Genomic DNA, 17,099 nt, shown 5'->3' with positions numbered 1-17,099 from the left:
TTACCTTTAGAAGCTTTAAAAGTTAACTCATAAGTCTATAAAGAGACAACTAATTCTTCTACCCTCATATTATCCGTATCACGAAGTTCATGGATCGCAGTTACCTTAAAATTGAACCGTTCAGGAAGTGAGCGTAGTATTTTCACACACACTTTACTTTCTGGGATTTTATCACCAAGACCCCACATAAAGTTCACAATGTCATTCAATCTTGTATAAAAGTCCATGAACATTTCATTTTCTTTCATATGAAATTCCTCAAATTTAGTTGTGAGAATTTGGACTTTAGATTTCTTGACAATTGATGTTCCCTCGTGTGTCATTTCTAAAATATCTCAGGCTTTCTTTATAGAATCACAAGATATAATTCTTTTGAATTCATTTGGTGATAGTGCGCAAGGGATTGCGTTTAGTACTTTTGCATTTGCACTACTCTCACTTTTCTGAAGTGTAGTCCAAGAGAAGTAAGGTGTAATTCTCATAGATTTGGATCCATCAATACCAGTTACTTCAGTGGTTGGAAGGGTCCATTTAGTCACTGTGGCTTGCCACACGCTCTCATCCATGAATTTTAGGAAAATTCTCATTCTGGCTTTCCAATAGGCATAATTGGAGCCATCAAATGGTGGAGGCCTAGTGACTGAAAGACTATCAAAATTTGACATCTTATAAATAGCTTAGATCGATTAGCTCAGGAAATAAATCAAAAAATATAACAATTAGAACGAGCTATTAGGCTTTGATACCACTTGAAAAGGTTAAGCTATATGTCCTAGAGGGGGGAGTGAATAGGACTGTGCCAAATTAAAATGATAACAGCGGAATTTAAAAAAATAAAGGAAAGATAGCACTATAATCAATTCACAATACTGAAATGTAAAGCCACCTCAAATGTAGGAGTATTGAGAGATTGATACAAATGTTGTTCTAAGGACAACCTTATACCAAAAACCAAGGTTTATGGTAGGACAACCTGATTCCTAGAAAGGTCTTTGTATCAAAAACTCAAACTTGATACAGAGGAATAAATAAATAAATAAATAGCAAGAAAGAAATTCTAAGCTATTACAACATTCCCCACAATGCTTGAAACATAAAAGATTACAACATTCACATCCACAAATAAATTTCACAATATTGAATGATAAAAGATATAGAAAATAAACCACACATCCACAAAACACAAAGAGTTATAGTGGTTCGCCTGTGTGTACACCAACTGTTAAACAACAGCCACACAGCTTGCTACTCCACTCCTAAGATCCGCACACAGTGGATATTAGCGTTCACTATAAAATAGGTTTTTCTTAAGTTCACCTAAAACCCTCACAATTGTGTCTTTCAAATGGGCTTACACAATTCAAGAAACTGAACACTCTGAGTTTTCTGGATCTCCTCAGATAACCAAAACAGTGGGATTTTTCTAGCTCAATCTCAAAAGAAACCAAAAACACAAGATTTACACAAATATAAAATACCTGGATTTCTCCTTTTGTTGCAGCCCCGAAGAACCAAATCGGAGTAGAAGTTCGAATAAAAGTTCAATGTCCAATACTCTCTTATGAAATGGTTCTAGATTCTAAATTGATTTTAAATTAAATCAAGTTGGGCTAGTTTTATTTGATTTTGATTCCAAGAAGTGGAATATTACAATTCCTTTTTTAAATCAGATTGGAATGCAGAAACAAAATCAAATATAAAAAGTTAATAAAAAGAGAATATTAAATACACACAATCTAGCTTAAGAAGATTATAAACTTATCTCTCAGAGTGATGCCTTGATTTTACTTAAATTGGATATCAAACTCTGAAACTCGTACTCTATTTATAGATGAAGAAATCACGTCTATGACTGGTCCTATGGACACTACGACTGGTCGTAAGACGAACTGATTTTTGAAATTTTAAGCGTGACCGGATAAAACCGTTCCACGACTGGTCGTAGGCCATGCATGACCGATCAAGGGACCTTCACGACTGGTCGTGACCTATCCACGACTGGTCGTGTGGAACTTGGAATGGTTGCTGGAGTTTGAGTCGTAACTGCTGGACTGGTCATGAACAAGTTGTGCACTGTTCACACGACCGGTCGAGCAGACACCAGGACTGGTCGTATCTCAACCAAAAAATTTTTAAAAATTTGCAACAACTTAGGACTAGTCATGGAATTTCTTGGACTAGTCGAGCCAGTGCTAGGACTAGTTGAACAAAGTCCAGTTCTAGTCGAAGAACAGACCAAACATTTAAAAAGTAATTCAATTTGAATTATGTATTCAAAATGACCTACCCTAAGGTCAATCTAAGGTCTTCCATACCTTGGACATGAAGTATGCACATTGAACCTTCTTTTCTTCAAATGATAGACGATCTTTGAAGTTCACGAAGCTTGAGATCTCGACACATAATAGAGCTTGAACTTGAGATCTTTTGAAGCTTGAATTTGTAGTACTTGAGTTGTACATCACCTTGAGTCTTGAGAACAGTTGACTTGTCTCTCAATGTCGCTTTACAAGTTAGAACTTCGAAGCTTAAAGGAGAGAACAATGTACTTGATCTTGTAATTCTTGATGAAGAACTTTGTTCTTGACTTAAAGCATTGTCCTTGTACATGTGATGCATTACCTTGAACATATATATCAATGTGCTACACAAGACATAGACTGTGGGTTTGGCACAACAAAATTTAACAATCAAAGGAGCGAATAACCATAGCACTTACACGTTCATCTGGTGTGAGGCCACCATGATGTATGGATTTTAACCCACTCCGTTTGTCTAACTGGGACCCACCGTATATATGTTATATCCAAACCGTCCCTCCATTTTATATCCTAACCGTCCATCTTTTGGTGATCCACACCATCCGTCTGATGGACGGTGGGCCAGCAGCTACAGCTTAGCTGCCATGTTGATGCCTTCAAGTTCTGTGGGCCTCACATGAGGCATGCATTGTATCCAACCGTCCATCATTTGGACGTTGATGTCAGCAATCCATGTGGGGCCTTCTTTGATGAAGGGTTTTATCTAGTATCGTCCAGCAGCTGCTGCACGGTGGGGCCAGCTTAATATATGTATTGTTGGGGATGTGGGACCCCTTGACACGCATGGTGACCACTCTATCTAGAGGATGGGACAGTGGGACCCACACCTTCATACACGATAATGTGCCTTATATCATCACTGTCCAATGGTCTGTACGGTGGCAACCACCTTCATGTACCTATATCCACACCGTCCAACATTTTTAGACGGTGGAGTTGGGTCATATGTGTGGTATCCTCGTTGTCCAGGCCTTGGACGGTGGGACCCACCTTAGGCAATTGTTCTATATCTAGATCGTCCGTCTATTGGACGACCAGGTCTGGCCATTTGAAACCATCGCATGTATTAAAATAATATATATATATATATATATATATATATGTATGTATATATAAATTTATATCATATATGTCTCTCTGGTGGGCCACACGTGGTACCCACTAGATGGGCGTGATTTATCCCTACCATCCAGATGTCCTGGACGGTGGGGCCTACTATGATATATGTGTTGCATATCCCAACCGTCCATTTAGATGGTGGGGACCACCTAACTACATGGCTGCTGCTGTTATGTCAGCAAGTTCAGTGGTCTGGACACAGGGTGTGTGTTATATCCAATTGTAAATCCTCACCGTCAAAGTGGGACCACGTGATGATGTATTGCATGATCCAAGCAGTTCAGACTATGTGGGGCGTACCATGATGTATATGTAATCTACGCTATCCATCTGTCAAGTGGACCACACTACGAAATCAATGAAGGGTTGAACGTCCACCATTGAAACCGTTTTGGGGTCATGGAAGTTCTGGATCAATAAGTAATTTGTTTTCCCTTTAAATCAGGCCTTTATGACCTTATGAACAGATTGGATGGAAAATAAACATTATGGTGGGCCCCTTGGGTTTTAATTTGTGGAAATCATTACCTCCACTGCTAGTTATGGTATGGTCCAGATGATCTTTTGATATGATTCATATTTTTGGGTAATGCTCTAAAATGATTTCTAAAAATGGATGAACAGTGTAGATGGTGCGGCCTAAGTAATGCGACCCACTTGTTGTATTTGAGAAGCCCATTGTGATGTATTTGGAGCCCATGGGTTAAGGCCCATTGTGATATATTTGGGGCCCATGGGTCAAGGCCCATTGTGATGGATTTGAGGCCCATGGGATGTGGCCCTTTGTGATGTGTATTAGGCCTGTGTCAGAGGCCCAACTTATTGTATTTGCGAAGGCCCAATATGATGTACTGCGACCCATTTGAGCGAGGCCCAATGTGATGCATATGTATCCCTATAACGCCTCGAAAATCAGAGGTCGAGCAAAGCTCAACTCCCAAGTTCCAATGCATCACTTATGCAATAAAGATAATGATGTTTAAATGTTGTCCATATTAATGCATTAAACATGAGTGGGATTTCACTAAATCATCATATCATACTCTAGAGTTAAAGTAAATAAGCAAACAGAAGGCTGAACTAAATATATAAAATATATACGTGTTTCATAACCTCCAGAGTATGGACATGCTACCAGGCTGAATATATACACATAATTTGTTTCAAAATATACAACATGAAAAACGTGAATGTTCCACTAATCCAATATCCATGTAATCCCGATGACGTAGCTCTAGGTCTACACAGACCTGCCTGAGTGTTAAACGTAGGAGAACTCCTTGTCAAAAAGTCTGGCTCCATCATGTAAGCCTCATCACAACCTACATCTAAATCAAAGTCTAGTTGGTGTTTTAAAACACCGTCTAAGAGTGAGAGTGAGTGATCAACTCAGTGGTACTATAAGGCAAAAGTTAACATGTTATCAATTTAATGATGCATGCCCTCGCTTACACTCCCTCAGCGACTTCATCTAAAGATCGCACATGGCAAACTCTCTAAAAGCGCGCTTCCTCGCCAAAGCACATGCAATGTGGTGCATGGTCGTGTTAGCCAAGTAATTTATTAGGCTTATTCATACTGCAAATTTGAGAAGCTAAGGTACCTCCCTTTATATCATTTACCCAAGCAAGGATCCATTTAAGGTCATTAATCCTAGTTAATCACATACGATAGGCAAGTTGTAGGGCATCACCCCTGATGAAAACAGTGGATAGGTAAGCTCACGAGTTTACGCTCGAGGTCACTAGAGGGAGGCACGTTACCTCAGCATAGGCCTAATTTATACTCAAGGTCACTACGGGAGGCTCGTCACCTAAACATAGGCCGATAGCTCGAATACGATGTCCTATACACCACCATATTCAGCTCACGAGTTTGGGTTGCTCACTGGTCACTACGGGGAGGCTAGTTACCCCAGTGTAGGTTGACAGCTCGACCACGGTATCCCATACACCACCATGCTCGGCTCATGAGTCTTAACGGATCTTGATACCATGGTTAAACGGGCATTACAATAGTAAGTGGTACCTTAGATTCAATCAGTAGTGTCCATACATGGTAAACACACAATAAGCCAATCTGGTTATTCAACAAGTGTGATTGGTACGAGCGCACATTGAATTGATAAACATAGAGCGTGTAAGCACTCTGCGTGGCCTAACCACTGTCGTCGTATGGCTCGGATTCATCGAACGTATCTAATGTGGTGAAACTAGTTCGATCACTCAATTTAGAACCATTACCGATTGCCTGGACTGCGTAGTAGTCTCAATCATACTCAGATGCAATAGGTAGTCACATATGTTAATCATAACAACATTTAATGAATAATTCAAACATAATTTCCATTTGAGCATTTTATCAAACACATTGAACAAGTTATTATACATATACATTTCATCCATAAATCACATGGTAGCAATTTACATTACATGAAGGAAACTATAAATATGGATAGGGTGGTTGAGAATCCTATCTCAACGCCCTTATTAAAAGCGATTCATCAATCAATTTTTCATTCAGACATTTTATCAAACACATAGACTATATAATACTATATACATAAACTAAATTAGTTATAGCATATATTATGGCAAATCCTTTCATAAAGGAGTTGTCATACATACAAAAAACATGTATTCTAGATTAATAGTAATGACAAGCATAAATCATAATTTCACCTTCATTCAAACATTTCAACAAACACATGAAATGCATTTTATATTCACATAGTTCACACACATGTATAGCTTATCAAATACATCGTAACTAAGATCATATGGCAACAATCAAGTCAGACATAAATCATTGCTGACATTGATTTGAAAACCATAACCTAAACGTTTATAGTTTGCGCCTTCCATCGGATTTCTCGTTTTGAACTTGGTTCGAATTCTACGTCCCCGTATATAAAACAACAAACACCTAAGTAATGAAATAAGTTAGCCATTTCATAGATTCCTCTATTTAGATTCCTAAAATAAGATTAGGGTTAGGATTTCTTACCCAAATCGAAGTTGGAATGGCTTGTGTAGCTAGATGTAAAGACGATTCAACGTGTGGAGTAGCAGGAAAGAATCATTACAACACACTCCAAGGATCTCCCTTCACTTCTCACTCTTTTCTCTTCCTTTCTCTCTTCTCTCTCCTAGGGTTAGAGGAAATTCGCATGGGATAGGAATGGGGTGATTTAAGGGCCTTATATAGGTTCAAAAGTAGTGTAAATGGCCTTAGGGCCATGGTATACTTAGGTTATAGTCAAAGGGCGACTATTACTGACTAATGGGGCTCATCTGGAGGTCCATTACCTATCTATGTTACGGAGTAAGTTCCCTGACAATGGATCTAGGCCAAGTTATGATTTTGGTATGATCTGATCAATGGATCGACCGTGGAGGACCCGTATCAGATCAATGGTCGTTGTCACTCAATTAGGGCCATAAGTATACCAATAGGTGCAGGGAAATTTCTCTGATCTATGGGTGTAGTTGGGTCAGAAACCGACGGTCTGAAGTCCTCAATTTTACTCACAAAGGAATGGTCTAATTCACTTAAGTTTGAGTTCATTTTCTAAAGAATTCGTGTTTCTCACACACTTCGCTCTATGCTCAAGTTGTGCGTTTCTGGATACTATTTAGGCTTGATTCATGTGATGGTTGTCAAGCCCAATAAGGTGGTCATAACCTTATAATTTCACGGTAATCAGACTTTCGATGTGCGGTCTAAGTCCAATATAGAGTTTCAATGTGCTCACGAGAGCAACTGGGTTTTGGATTTTCCTGAGGTTTTTAAGTAATGTTGAGCTAGCAATTTTAATGGTTTTAGGTCTTGCAGTTAGTATAGATAGTGGTTCAAGCAAGTTCACCAATTAATTTAGTTTAGTACTTAATTAATTTTCATCTAATTTCCACAGTATATGGTCTTTAGGGATTTTTGCCTAAGGTGGTACTTAGGTCTTTGTATGGATTTTTTTGAGATGTTACAAGCCCATAAGTGAGGGCTATTATGATATGTATTAGGCCCTTAAGAGAGGCCCATGGTGATGTATATTAGGCCATTGTGTGATGTAAGGCCCGTATCTTAGTCCGTACTGTTCCATCAACTCCTGCGATCCTTCCCGTCAAAGTCCGGCAATCCGTGACCTAAAATCAATATTTATGCACGACCCTAAGTCATATCCCATAGATTTAAGTCATCTTAATCCGAGACTTGTACCATTCCAATCGCATCATCGCCGCGGTTCCGACGTCACATCTTGCACACCGATCCGATACCCTGGCCAAGAGATGTGGGCCCGCGTTCAGTTTGAGGAAAAAACACTACGCGTTTGCAATCCCAAGAGAATCTCTACCAAATGTCCCATCAATCAATCAATCAATGCTTTCTTTCTCTCCAAGTCAAGCAACCACCAAGTCAACTCTTTCTCACCCTCTCTCTTTCACACCCATACATGTCAAGTACAACATCACGTCACATCCATCAACCATCACTCTCTCCTTACAACCCTCTCTCTCTCTCTCTCTCATTTCTCAAAACACAAATTCCAAGCAAAGTGGTGGATGTACATGGCTTTCCCAAGTGAGAGAAAAGTGTGATGTATGTGGCCCACTTCCTCTTCCAAGATCTTTCATCTTAGCCATTCATTCCCATCATCTTCCATCAAAGAGAAGCACAAGGAGATCGGCTTTCCAACGGACCAAGAAGATCGAACGATGGGTGCTTTTATAGTCTAGATTTTCATATTTTTATGATAGGCCAAGTGAGACCTACTGATTGATGGTATGGATCTCACTTTGGACCCTAGGTGTAGCCAATGGCTCACCTTGATTCTCATGATCATTCCATGATGGGACCATTTTCCATGGACCTCATCATGATATTTTTTCCTTGCATAAATAGGGTCATCTGACCTTGCATTTCAGTGGAGAAAGGATCTCCACCGTTGATTTTGATCGGTGGGCCCATAGTAATGGGACCCACTTGATGTATGTTATAAATCATGGAAGGGAGGGCCCATAGTGTCGGGGTCCCTCCATCACTTGATCTCTCTCTTTCTCCCTCTTTTTTTCTTGTTGTTGGCCCCTTGATGTATGCAATTCATCCATGTTGTCCATCTTCATGGGACCCACTTGATGGACGTGTTGGATATACACCGTCCAGGATATACATCGTCCAAAACATGTGGGCCCAACCTTAAAGGTGATGGGAAAACACAAATATCGGATTGTTCCAAACCAAGTGGACCACGTCCATGTGGGACCCACCTTGAAAACCCATTCACACTGGACATGGGTCCAAGTCAAGCATGAACAGACAGTGGGATGCACTCCAGCGTCAACGTCTGGACGTGCCTTGCAAAAGAAAAGAATAAAAAAATTAGCTTGGTTTCTAAGTTTTTGGGTGGGCCGCTCATGTAGGCCCCACCTTGATGTATGGATTTAATCCATGCCATCAATCCCATTCTCCAGCTCATTCTAAGCGTTGAGCCAAAAAATGAAACCAATCCGATTATCAGGAGGGCCATACCTTTGAAAACAGTGATTTTCACCGTTTAAATTCACTTTAAATTTTCTACACGCCGAAACCTGCTGAATATTAGGCTTGTTTGGTCGGTCTTGAGCCATGAAATGTAATGGCTAGAGTGGATTCTGCTAATGCGGGCCCCACGTACGAAAAACCACACAAAATATGTTTTTCAACAAAATAAATAAATAAGCAAATAGCAGCTGACGCTGTTGCTGCTGCAAGGACGACACAACGTCCTCTGCGCTGTACACCGTGGATGGATGGGCAGGGACCATGGGTCCCAACTGTGGGCCCCACCTGATGTGTGAGAAAATCCACTCCGTGCATTTTGATGGGCCCCTTTGGGACAGTGGGCCCTCCCAAAATCAGCCATGTGTGGGACTCAGGTGGTCCACACTATAGGAAACAGTGATGATGAACATCAACCATTAGAACCTTTCCTGGGTCACATAAGTTTTGGATTAATATGAAAATTGTTTTTCCTTTTCATCCAGGTCTGTGCGACCTTACCAACAGATTGGATGGAAAACAAATGTGTCCCTCTCTTCCTCCCACTCTTTATTGTATCCCACACTATCCCACACATGGGAGTGGGACGGCTAATGTACCTCACTCCAGTTGTAGCGGCTGTAGTGGCATCACCAAGTTCCATGGGTCCCACTTGTTTCATCCATGTCATCCATCTATGGGACCCACCATGATGCATGTGTTGCATCCAAACCGTCCAGCCATTTTGGAAAGCTCATTTTAAGGCTTGAGTACAAAAATAAGTTAGATCTAAAGTTCAAGTGGACCCCACCATTTAAAGTAGTGGACAATGACGTCCACCGTTCAAAATTTCTAAAGGGGCCATAGTAGTTTTCTATTAAGTTGATATTTGTTTCCACTTCATCTATCACCACTAATATCTGAAGTGCGGTCCAGATAATCTTTCGATATGGCTAATCCTTTTTTTGTGTGTTCTAAGATAATCTTTAGCATATAGATGAGTGGTGTAGATGGAAAGGCCCATTGTTATAGCACATTTGATATATACATGAGGCCCATGTGATTAGGCCCATCTTGATGTATTTGTGGCCCGTTGTTGAGGCCCACCTTGATATTTATAAGGTCCATTGTGATGTATTCAAGGCCCATGGGTTATGGCCCATTGCAATGTACATAAGGCCCATTGGTGCGGCCCACTTGATCAATATAAGGCCCATGTGATGCGGCCCATTTGATGTATCTAAGGCCCATGGGTCGAGGCCCAACGGGATGTCCTTAGGGTCCATTGCAATGTGTGATTCCCATGGTTTGTGTAATGATGTTTTATGGCGGGCCATGCCTTGGGAGCAATGTTGGTTTGACGTCCACATTGTAAGAATAATGTTGGTTAAATGTCCGCATTATAACTCTCCCTAGGGCCCATTGATAGGCCCGTCCTTGTTGTGTGTAGGCCGTCTAAGCCCATCTATATTGTAAGGATAGTTCATTACTTTATAACATGCTTAGTATAATTCCATGATTCATACCCATACGCATCATATGTATGCTTGATATGAGGAATGTTTGATCATAGCATAAGCCGTTGGGCTGAGACATTTACGGGACTCCTTATGAGACGGAGTGCCCCACATGAGCGTGCGGTACGCGCGGGATTGCTGCATGATTTGATGGTGTGACTCATGCATCTCGCATATGTGTGACTTGATCATTGTATGCCCTAGCGACATCAGGGTCGTGGCTCTACGGTACATCGTGGATGGCCGTATCGGATATTGAAAATGTTTGGTTCTAGCACTGTGGGTACTTAGGATGTCCTTAGGTAAAAATTTCAGAATCTTTTTGGTACCAGGAGCTGCTCCAACGTCTAAACTGAGTGGATACACGAGCGTCCGAGTGTCGAATATCAGTAGGCCGCATCTCCCACTTTGTCATGGTCGATTGGAAGGGGTGTGGCCTTATTCGCCCGAGTGAGGGGGCTATAGGCTAGGCTGAGTTTGACCAGCTCACAAATGAGTCCGCTATCGACAAGCCGAGTAGGTATTGGTAGACTACTGGTCAGGTGGATAGTGAGGTCTCTTCCACTCGCTGGGCTGTGCAGCTAGGGAGGTGGCAGTCAGTGTGGAGTATACTAGACCCCGGTGATATCCCAGAGAGGAACTATACTAATATGTGTACTTGATGAGGACTGGCATGCTTGCTTTACATTTCGCATATGACATTTGGCTACATAGCCCTCGCATCGCATGGCCTTGGTATGGCCGATAACATTCATGCCTTGCATCACATAGCTTTGGTACAGTTGGTAGCATTCATGAACTTACCCGCTTTACTCTGATATTATATACTTGGCACTTGCCTTGCGCACACACTTACACCACCCTCTAAGCTTTTGTAAACTTATGCACGACCGTTGCGTGCAGGTGTCGTTGGATCACAGTAGTGCTGAGGTAGGAGCGCGCATCAGTTTATTTTAGAGCCATTTGATCATCTTGTATTTCCCTTTCCACATTGTACTTAAAGTTTTTGATATAATGGATATGTGGTGATGTTGTTTTGTGACTTGGTTATGCTCCATTATATAAAAAAAATTCATACTGAAAATTCTCCTTGTAGGATCCCAGGATCGGAATTTGGCATGTGAGTGTCGGGATCCGAGAATGGGGCATTACGGAGGCTGTCGGTGCCGGATTCCGCGATCGGAAATTCTGTGAGCCCGTTCTCCGAGTTTGGGGCATGATAGAAGTTGGTATCAAAGTAATGGACTCGAGGATCACATCACATATCTACTATAAACTTATAATGAATAGGTTTTGAGTCCGAATAACTTATCGATTTTTCAACATAGACCCTTAACATTTAAGCCTTCGAGAATTCTCAAGGCCGATAGGCCCTTGTTCCTTCCTGTAGGACATTATGCCTAGAAGAGCGACCCAATCGAAGCCCGCTCCACCACTTGTGACTCCCGCTTTACCACCTGCGACTCCCGCTCCACCACCGGATATTCCTGCTTCCAGCCTGAGGATTCCACTCCTTTACCTGAGACTGGTACAGATCCGACCATACCTGTGAGTGCCACTCAGGTGCAACAGATGCTACAGGTGATGACCGCTATTCTTTAGGGGCAGAGCAGGTGTCTCACTGTGACACCAGCTGAGGCTGAGTAGGAGCGTGCGAGCGCCATTCTCAAGGACTTCCGACAGCACGATCCTCCGCGTTTCCGAGGCGAGCCTGACCCTACTACAGCGGAGATATGGTGCTCCGAGGTGGAGAAGATATTTGACACCATGAGATGTACGACCCAGCAGCAAGTCCCCTTAGCTGTATTCCTTCTCCAGGTTGAGGCTCAGCATTGGTGGGCATTTATAGCCCAATCTATAGCGGCCGATTTCGAGTGGACTTGGGAGGACTTTGTAGACCAATTTGACCGCAAGTTCTTTCTCGAGCATGTGCGCCAGAAGCGCGCATTAGAGTTTGAGACTCTGGTCCAGGGAGACATGACGGTGTCCCAGTATGAGGCACGTTTTGTCGCACTATCGAGATTCGCGACCTACCTTGTTGATGATGAGGGGCGGAAGGCCCGCCGTTTTGAGAACGGTTTGTGTCCTGCCCTCAGGAGTCATTTGATCGGACACATGCTTCTGACATTTAGAGGTTGCTGTCGAGGTTCGCGATGTATCTTGTTGATGATGAAGGGTGGAAGGTCTGTCGTTTTAAGAATGGTTTATGTCCTGCCCTCAGGAGCCATGTGATCGGACACATGCTTCCGATATTTGAGCAAATTGTGGAGAGGGCCCAAATCTATGAGTCAGATTGGGCCAATTTGCAGAGTGCCCATGACCAGAAGGGAGATCAGAAGAGGAAGGAGCCCTCCAATAACTCATAGCAGCAGCAGCATCATCCACAGCAATGACGCACGACCCGCCCAGCATTCCGAGCACCAGTGGCACCCCCAACACCACCTTCAGGACCGTTCACAAGTACCTGCTTTGGATGCGGTAGGACAGGACATCATGTGCATGAGTGTCCTCATCCTCAGCAGCAGTAGCCGAAAGCACCGCATCATCCTCTGCGGCAGTCACCACATTAGCAAGTGACCGCGGCACGATCCCCGGGATCTCCTCCATAGCGGCAGAGACCTCAAAGGGGACATGTACCTCCCCAGCAGGCCCAGGGAAGATTTTATGCTACCCAGCAGGACCCTCAGTCATCAAGAGCAGTCGTTGACGATTCGTGTGACTTGTCCCCTACACCGTCTTGCTAGATTGCTCATGAATGATGCGTCTTGAGAGTTAGGGCTTGAAATTCATGGGCGTTATCCCCATCTCTTAGGTGTTTAATTATGATGATATGTTGTGTTTTGATTATATATGATGTTATGTTCCATATTCCCTTATGAGTTATGCTTAGTGCGATGGTAGTATAAATTTCGAGGACGAAATTTTTATTAGGTGGGGAGAGCTGTAAGACCCGTATCATAGTCCGTACTATTCCGTCGACTCTCGCGATCCTTCTCGGCAAATTTCGATAACCTGCGACCTATAATTGACGTTTGTAAGCGACCTTAAGTCATATCCTGTAGATTTGAGTTGGCTTAATCTGAGACTTGTATCATTGCGACCACACCGTCGCCGCGGTTCCAACGTTGTGTCTTGCATACCGATCCGATACCCAGGTCAGAAGATGTGGGCCCGCGTTCAGTTCGAGGAAAAATACCATGCATTTACAATCCCAAGAGAATCTCTACATCATATCCCATCAATCAATCAATCAATGCTTTCTTTCTCCTCAAGTCAAGCAATCCCAAAGTCAACTCTTTCTCACCCTCTCTCTTACACACCCATACTTGTCAAGTACACATCACCTCACATCCATCACTCCCATCTATCACCTCTACTCTCTCCTTACAACCCTCTCTCTCTCTCTCTCTCATTTCTCAAAACACAAATTCCAAGCAAAGTGGTGGATGTACATGGTTTTCCCAAGTGAGAGAAAAGTGTGATGTATGTGGCCCACTTCCTCTTCCAAGATCTTTCATCTTAGCCATTCATTCCTCATCATCTTCCATCAAAGAGAAGCACAAGGAGATCAGCGTTCCATCAGACCAAGAAGATCGAACGGTGGGTGCTTCTATAACCTAGATTTCATGCTTTTATGATGGGTTAAGTGAGGCCTACCGATTGATGGTATGGATCTCACTGTGGACCCTAAATGTGGCCGATGGCTCACCTTGATTCTCATGATCATTCCATGATGGGACCATTTTCCATGGACCTCATCATGATATTTTTTCCTTGCATAAATAGGGTCATCTGACCTTGCATTTCAGTGGAGAAAGGATCTCCACCGTTGATTTTGATCGGTGGGCCCATAGTAATGGGACCCACTTGATGTATGTTATAAATCATGGAAGGGAGGGCCCATAGTGTCGGGGTCCCTCCATCACTTGATCTCTCTCTTTCTCCCTCTTTTTTTCTTGTTGTTGGCCCCTTGATGTATGCAATTCATCCATGTTGTCCATCTTCATGGGACCCACTTGATGGACGTGTTGGATATACACCGTCCAGGATATACATCGTCCAAAACATGTGGGCCCAACCTTAAAGGTGATGGGAAAACACAAATATCGGATTGTTCCAAACCAAGTGGACCACGTCCATGTGGGACCCACCTTGAAAACCCATTCACACTGGACATGGGTCCAAGTCAAGCATGAACAGACAGTGGGATGCACTCCAGCGTCAACGTCTGGACGTGCCTTGCAAAAGAAAAGAATAAAAAAATTAGCTTGGTTTCTAAGTTTTTGGGTGGGCCGCTCATGTAGGCCCCACCTTGATGTATGGATTTAATCCATGCCATCAATCCCATTCTCCAGCTCATTCTAAGCGTTGAGCCAAAAAATGAAACCAATCCGATTATCAGGAGGGCCATACCTTTGAAAACAGTGATTTTCACCGTTTAAATTCACTTTAAATTTTCTACACGCCGAAACCTGCTGAATATTAGGCTTGTTTGGTCGGTCTTGAGCCATGAAATGTAATGGCTAGAGTGGATTCTGCTAATGCGGGCCCCACGTACGAAAAACCACACAAAATATGTTTTTCAACAAAATAAATAAATAAGCAAATAGCAGCTGACGCTGTTGCTGCTGCAAGGACGACACAACGTCCTCTGCGCTGTACACCGTGGATGGATGGGCAGGGACCATGGGTCCCAACTGTGGGCCCCACCTGATGTGTGAGAAAATCCACTCCGTGCATTTTGATGGGCCCCTTTGGGACAGTGGGCCCTCCCAAAATCAGCCATGTGTGGGACTCAGGTGGTCCACACTATTGGAAACAGAGATGATGAACGTCTACCATTAGAACCCTTCCTGGGTCACATAAGTTTTGGATTAATATGAAATTTGTTTTTCCTTTTCATCCAGGTCTGTGTAACCTTATCAACAGTTGAATGACAAATAAACGTTATGGTGGCCCCACGTGGGACCCACCAATGATGTTTGTGTTTTATTCACACCGTCCACAACATTGGACGGTGTAACCCACCATGGTGTATGTGCTTCGTCCACACCATCCACTCCACTAGACGGTGGGACCCCACCATGATGCATGTGTTGCATTCCAACCATTCAACCATTTTGAAAAGCTCATTTTAAGGCTTGAGTACAAAAATGAGTCGATCTAAAGTTCAAGTGGACCCCACCATTTAAAGCAAAGTGGACAATGACGTCCACCGCTCAAGATTTCTAAGGGGCCATAGTAGTTTCCTATTAAGTCGATATGTGCTTCCACTTCATCTATCACTATATTAGTTTATGAATAGGTTGGATGGGAAATATATGTTATGGTGGGTCTTAGGAATTTTAATGGTGGAAAACATTATCACCACTTATATTTAGGTGTGACCCATTTAATATATACATGATGCCCATGTGATTAGGCCCATCTTGATGTATTTGTGGCCGTTGTTGAGGCTCACATTGATATGAATGTAAGGCCCATGTTATGAGGCCCATTGTGATGTATTCAAGGCCCATTGTGATGTACATAAGGCCCATTGGTGCGGCCCACTTGATAAATATAAGGCCCATGTGATGCGACCCATCTGATGTATCTAAGGCCCATGGGTCGAGGCCCAACGGGATCTCCTTAGGGTCCATTGCAATGTGTGATTCCCATGGTTTGTGTAATGATGTTTTATGGCTGGTCATACCTTGGGAGCAATGTTGGTTTGACGTCCACATTGTAAGAATAATGTTGGTTAAATGTTTGCATTATAACTCTCCCTAGGGCCCATTGATAGGCCATACTTGTTGTGTGTAGGCCGTCTAGGCCCATCTGCGATGTAATGATAGTTCATTACTTTATAACATACTTAGTATAATTCCATGATTCATGCCCATGCGCATCATATGTATGCTTGATATGAGGAATGTTTGATCATAGCATAAGCTGTTGGGCTGAGACATTTACGGGACTCCTTATGAGACGGAGTGCCCCACACGATTGCGTGGTACGCACGAGATTGCTACAGGATTGTACGATGTGACTCATGCATCTCGCATATGTGTGACTTGATCATTATACGCCCTAGCAACATCAGGGTCGTGGCTCCACAGGTACATCGTGAATGGCCGTATTGGATACTAAAAATACTTGGTTCTAGCATTATGGACACTTAGGATGTCCTTGAGTGAAAATTTCAGAACTTTTTTGGTACCAGGAGCTGCTCCAACGTCTACACCGAGTGGATACAAGAGCGTCCGAGTGCCGAATACCGAGGTCGCGTCTCCCACCGTGTTGCGGTCGGTTAGAAGGGAGTGTGGCCTTATCCACCCGAGTGAGGGGCTATATGCTAGGCTGAGTTTGACTAGCTCACAAATGAGCCCGCTATCGACGAGCCGTAGGTATCGTGCAGACTCACCGGTCGGGTAGATAGTGAGGTCTATTCCGCTCGCTGGGTGTGCGGTTAGGGAGGCGGCATCCGTGTGGAGTGTACTAGACCCCGGTGATGTCCCAGAGAGGAACTGTACTGATTTGGATAAGGATCGGCATGCTTGATTTGCATCTCGCATATGACATTTGGCTACATAGGCCTCGCATCGCATGGCTTTGATATAGCCGATAGCATTCATGCCTTGCATCA

At 43.0% G+C, this 17,099-nt stretch overlaps 1 pseudogene; it reads right to left on the bottom strand.

Annotated features, from left to right (window-relative positions):
* LOC131246563 (peroxisomal ATPase PEX6-like) overlaps positions 1–13,078 on the bottom strand; it is a 140,848-nt pseudogene extending 127,770 nt beyond the window's left edge.
* Between the last annotated feature and the right edge of the window lie 4,021 nt (positions 13,079–17,099).

This window comes from Magnolia sinica, chromosome 1, assembly GCF_029962835.1.
Source record: "Magnolia sinica isolate HGM2019 chromosome 1, MsV1, whole genome shotgun sequence".
In the NCBI taxonomy this organism is placed as follows: Eukaryota; Viridiplantae; Streptophyta; class Magnoliopsida; order Magnoliales; family Magnoliaceae; genus Magnolia; species Magnolia sinica.
This window is presented reverse-complemented; position numbering and strand designations above follow the sequence as displayed.